This window comes from Camponotus vicinus, unplaced genomic scaffold (genome assembly GCF_025532165.1).
Source record: "Camponotus vicinus isolate PSW18456_S1 unplaced genomic scaffold, iyCamVici1.0 SCAF_12, whole genome shotgun sequence".
NCBI classification, from domain to species: Eukaryota; Metazoa; Arthropoda; class Insecta; order Hymenoptera; family Formicidae; genus Camponotus; species Camponotus vicinus.
The window spans coordinates 4,758,998-4,765,577 of NW_028141948.1; the positions used below are offsets into that span (position 1 = coordinate 4,758,998).

The 6,580-nt window shown below is 32.7% G+C and overlaps 1 pseudogene; it reads left to right on the forward strand.

Moving 5' to 3' along the window:
• The first annotated feature begins 5,584 nt into the window (after positions 1–5,584).
• On the forward strand, positions 5,585–6,380 carry LOC145963221 (uncharacterized; annotated as a pseudogene).
• Positions 6,381–6,580: the final 200 nt, after the last annotated feature.

Consider the following 6,580-nt stretch of genomic DNA (forward strand, 5'->3'; position numbering starts at 1 on the left):
TACCTCACTGCACCCCGGCGATAATGACCGCTTGTATTATTGAATTTAGCGTTTCCGTCTGTAACAAAAAATAAATATTACATATAAAAACATATTTTTCCATGCATTACGTAAGGATACGTAAAAGCGAGACAGCAAAACATTCTACAAATTTTTGTATGAATACTTCGTCGGCCGCTATCACATGCATAATGCGGCCGTCGAATTGATGTATAAAATTTAACATAATTAAATAATTAAACATAAAATTTATTAATTTTTATACTTACGGTTAATACAATCGGCTCGGTCGCCGTCGGGGCCGCTGCCGCTGTCGTGGCCGTCGGGGCCATCAAGGCCGTCAAGGCCATTAAAGCCGAGGTCGTCCCCGCTGAGGCTGCCGTCGCCGTCGTCGCCGTCGCCGTCGTCGCCATCGCCGTCGTCGTCGTCGCGGTCGACGTTACCGCCGTCATCGGCATCGTCGTCGTCGTCGCTGTCGGGGCCGTCGTGGCCAGCGTCGCCGTCGTGGCCATCGGCGCCGACGGAGCCGTCGAGATAACGACGGTTTCAGATCCGTCCTATAATAATTTACAGAATTATACATAATTATATATAATATGAGATATAAACTATATAATTAACATTTATATGTATATTCACAAAGTTGCTCGGGGTCGACAAACTTCGCACGTTGCACCAAGTCGCAGGTCGCACCGGGTTGCAGGTCGCACCAGGTCGCACGTCGCACCACGTCGCACCACGTTTCACGTAATGACGCCAGATACGAGACTCGGCAGCACATGCACACAAATACGAACGTACACGTGTGCTGCGTAGAGCGTACTGCGCAGCATACGTACGCGTCCGTCGCATGCAAGATCGCGGGATAGCTTTTCGCATAAAATATTTTATTTCTTAAATTTTAAAATATATTTTTGCGTAAAATAATTTTAACATGTTTGTATGTATGCATATATATATATATATATATATATATATATATATATATTCTAATATACACACAATGATTAATGATTTAAAGAACTAGGTTTTAAAGCAGCGCGGTTTAATGTTTTCGATAAATCATACGAGCGTTGTGCCGTGATTTTCCAACTACTTGTTGACGCAAAACAAAAAAAACGCGACAAGCGCATCTCGACAATTCAGTCACCGAGAGTAAACAGTCAGCGCGGCGAACTTTGTGAATAACGTTCGATTCTGTGGTGCTTCGCGATCTGTGCATTATTGCTCTGGATTAATTTAGTGTTTCTTATTACGACATTAATCTTTTAGCAATATATTATTTTGCAACACGTGTTACTATTCTTTTTATCTGACACGATTAACTGAAAATATTTTCACGTACGCGTACGCATGTACTTTTATCGTGTCAGTTTATTCTTTTCATTTATTTATTTCCTTTCACGTGTTGTATTTCTTTTATTGTTTCTTTTTTTATTTCTTATATTTCTTTTACTTCTTCTTTATTTCTTTCTTCTTTCTTTTAATTTTCTAATTTCTTTTCACATCACAATACGATGTCGAGTCAGTGTCCCGTAGATTATAATAAGTGCATGTATAAGTCGTGCAAGAATGGAAAAATTTCGCATGGAAAACGGCTATTCAGATTCACAATGCAAAAGGATTCAAGATGCAATATCTGGATACGCAATACAGGTAAGTCTTTATGCAATAATTATATCTTATGTTTTATTTAAGTCATGTCTTGTCTTAATTATGGCTCTTTACGTACATCAAAATCTACACAATTCATGAGCATCTGTGGAAAAAGCCAGTGAAAATTGCTATACTTACAATAATTATACTTACAAAAAGATATCAAGAATTGCAAAATACGTACAATTCGGATTTTTACATACAAACATTAAAGCACAAATAAGTTGCATATCACGAACACTTTAAAAGATATTTATTCTGCAAAATACATATTATGTATTCGAGGGAAGACATAATTGGATTAACATTGTATACAATTTTACGTTGAACATTTTATAACAAGTTAAGCATGAAATTTTTTACAATGTTAACCAATTATGTTTTCCCTCAAATATGCACGATATGAAATGTGTTTGCAATGCGTGACACCCCATTGACCACGTCACTAATTAGCCAATTATAAAACCCTTTAATTGCTTGATCATTGCTGGTTTCCTTAGCCACAGGTCGATATAATTGCCTGTGATCAATCGCAACGTAGTCAAACGAGGCACTCCCTTTGCAGTAACTCTTTTTTAAAATGTTTGTAATGTCTAACTTATGTATATTTTCAATGTTTTTATGTAAAGTTTCATCCGAAACATTATACAATAATATTTGAATTATATAAATAATTTGAAAAAAACAAATTCGTTACTTTTTAATATGTACATATTTATTTTTTAATATGTAATATTGATTGTTAATATTTTTATATTATAAAACAATTAAAGAAAAATTAAAGCTATAAAGTAATATTAATTACATTATGAAATATATTAATTACTATAAAAAAAAAAAGAAATTGATACTGCGGGAATTCCAACTCATCGACCGCAGTTGCAAAAGTTTAATACGTGCACGTCTTGTAATGAGACAACACAACCACGTCAATTCGCTCAACTTAATTGCTAAATGTATTTAACGTATTGTTGGGCGGACGCTCAATTTGAATTGCAAATTTTTCAGAAACTAAGGCCAATGTACTCAAACTCTTTTACAGTTTTCACAGACTCTATTCCCCTTCCCCTTCGAGTGAACTATGACATATCTTATTTGACAGTTCTTGTTAATAATTATTAATATAATAAATGTACATATACAGGGTGTTCTATTTTAATTTGAACAGCAAAATATCTCAGAAAGTAAGTTTGATCGATAAAAATGTTTTAAACAAAAGTTGTAGGGTTCAGAGAGGGACATCTGATAGTGATATTAGTTTGACCTTGAATGAAGATGCCAAGATCATATGAAGTTTAACTTTGTTTTTTTCAAATGAAACTATTTTTCATTGCATATTCTTGTAGCTTATCTCGAGAACTTTCCAAAACATTATAATAAAGTATTTTTTTGTTAAATACTTTTCGAGTTATGAGACTTGAAATAATTTTTTAATTTTACATAAACTATAAAGTATCTCGTTAAATATTCATTTTTCAATGATCTCACTTCAATACTTTTATACACATAATAATGAGAGGAATCAATTGATGCAAAGAAAACACATATTTTTTGTAATATGTAATTGTTAATTACAAATTACATATTTTGCTTTAACTATTTATATTCTTTACACCATTGATTTCTCTCATTATTTTGAGTATAAAAGTATTGATTAAGATTATCGAAAAATAAATATTTTACGAGATACTTTATAGTTTATATAAAATTAAAAAATAATTTCAAGCCTCATAACTCGAAAAGTATTTTACAAAAAAATACTTCATTATAGTGTTTTGAAAAGCTCTTGATATAAGCTACAATATGCAATAAAAAATAAAAAGTTTCACTTAAAAAAACAAAGTTAAACTTCATATAACCTTGGTACCTTCATTCAAGGTCAAACTAATGTCACTATTAGATGTCCCCCTCTGAATCCTACAACTTTTGTTTAGAACATTTTTTCATCCGACGACTTTCTGTGATGTTAATCGAGGTGCACAATTAAAATGGAACACCCAGTATATACTTCAAGTAAACATGCATGTAATCGTAATTTTCATTTATTTTGTTATATTTCTGTTACAGGAAATACTAATTTGTACAAACTGTCTGATAATACCCTTAGAAAATTGGGATTATGTGAAGATCATTTCTCTGATACATCATTTACAAACGCAACAAAAGTACGATTGAGACGGGATGCTATACTAATTGCATATAACAACACTGACTCACCCGTAAATGAACAAAATATTAAAGCGAAAGAAAGACGTACAACAGTTTCTCCCAATAATGAAAACTCAATAAAGGAACAAATGCTTCAAGAGTGTACTCTGCGACATACAAACCTGCAATTTTAAATTTTGATATGTCTGCGGAAGAGGAAGACGTAATGAAATGGGTGCATCTGGAGCCATCTATAGATCAAAATGTTAAATACAAAGGTAATAGCAAATCTCAAATATATGATAATAAAAAAAACAATCCAAAAACATTAATAAGAAAATTGAAAATAGAGAATCTCAATTTACGTCAAAAAATAAAGCGCTTAAAATATCAGTTGCGATGTATGGCACAAAAATGTAACGAAACAAACCAAAAAAAATAAAAAAGAGAAATGTTAAAGAACTTAATAAATGAACAAAAATTGCATCCTGTGGCGAAAACCATGATAAATTTACAACTGCATATGCCGTACACGATACACTGAAGAAGAGAAAATGCTTTCCAAGCAATTATTCAGCTTCAGCATTTTGCCGTTTAAAGAAAACAGGTTGCAATTTTCCTGACAGAGAACAATTAGAAGATGGATAAAAGAATACAATATAAAACTAGGATTTTATGATGTTATATTTAAAAAATTAAAAGAAAAAATTGCACAAATTCCTGAAGAAGAAAGAGTGTATGCCTTAAAATGGGATGAGATGTCTATAAAAAGCTATAAAGAATATTCCTCAAAATTGGACCAGATAGAAGGTCTTGTTGATCTAGGACCTCTGGGCAGAAAACCAGAAAGAACCAAATGCGTTTTTGTTTTTTGCCTTGATAGTTTGAACGCACATCATCCATGGCGACAACCATTGGCGTATTTTTTCCCAGGCAAATGTATGAGATCACATGAAATAGTTTTCTTAGTCAAGATGTGTCTGGATAAATTGATTGAAGCGGGTGCTGACGTGAAACTAGTAACATGTGATCAAGGTACAAATAATCAAGCTGCTTATAGTCAACTAGGCGTTGATGTACAAGAACCGTATTTCATGCACAATAATAAAAGATATCATGCTTCATATGATTTTCCGCATTTAGTAAAAAGACTGGCAAGTTTCCTTAGGACGCATGACAAGATATATTGCAAAGGAGAAATAATTGCATCATATTCTGATTTTGTAAATATCTGGTGCATCGATAATGCGACAAAAGGAGGCTCAAATTTATTGTCCCATATTACACAAGCACACATTCGTCCAAATTGTTTTGAAGCGATGAATGTAAAAAGAGCATTTCAATTATTTAGCCATACATTCGCCGCTGCAATTAAAATAGCTGGTGACGAAAAAGAATTAAATTCAAGTACTTGGAAAGCAACAGCTGATTTTGCAGAGCGTATGAACAACGTAATTTATGCTTGTAACTCGTATAGTATTAACATCACATTCGGTGGAAAACGGCCATTGTCAAGAAAAAATCCTGACATTGAAGATCTATTATCGAACTTTATGCAATGGTCTTTAGGATGGTCCAAATTTCCGAATAAAATAAGTCAAGTTCCTTGCTTCAAAGGTTTTGTCATTACAACACAAGCAATTCTTTCGCTATATAAGGAACTTGCAAGTAAAAATGAAGGATTTGAACTTGCAACAGGTTTATGCAACCAAGATTCAGTAGAACATTTCTTTTCAAAAATTCGGCAACGTGGAGGATTTAATCCTATCCAACCGCAAGAATGGTTCGATTGTCATTCAGACATATAATTTCCACAGGTTACATTCAAACAAGCGATAAAGGCAATGTGCAATGTCCTGAAAGTGAGGCTCTTATTAATAAACCAAATCAGCTTATTAAGACGATTGAAAATCATATGAATAAAAATAATGTTGCTATTATTGATGATGATGTTGATGATGATGATGATGATGATGATGATGATAATGTTGCCTCGATAACAAATTTATTTAATAAATATGCAGACATTCTTGAAGAATGTGATTTAGATACAGAAAATGTAAGTATACTCAGTAATTATGATGAAAATGCGATAACATTTTTTGCAGGATATGTGGCTCGACGATGTATCGAAAGAAATAATTCAAAACAGTCAAAACTGTCGTGCAACAATGTTGAAAACGCCAATGGAAGACGCGACGCCAAACGAAAAATACATTGAATATCGTGAATATCCCAACGCAGATGAGGATGCTCCAACAGTTACGAAATTAGCAAGACCAATAAGCCTCTTTACCGATGTCATCAAAACGCAATTGATGAGTTTTAATCGTACGTGGCAACATCATTGGGCATCCACAGAGGTTCTTGAGAAGATTGCGAATGAGGGTATGTATGTAACGAATAAAATGCATGCTGGATGGTTTAACATAAATGATAAGTGTTACAATCATCATATACAAGCATTAAAATTTTTATTAACCGTTAAAATATATTCTCGTACACGATATAATAATCGTGCTGAAAAGACAATCGGTGCATTTAATAGAAAAGTAAAAAATTTGTCAAATAAATAAAATTTTGTAAAAAAATTAGAGTACAGTTAAAAACATAAGTAACATAGAATGTACTTAAAATTTATTTTATAACTTGTGCACGAAGGTACAAAAGCATTTCCTTTATTATTTTTATATTATTAGTGTCTTAGAAATCGATCATTGTGCAAATAAATTTAGAACCAAATTCTAATATATTATTTTTAATGAGAAAAAGTAAT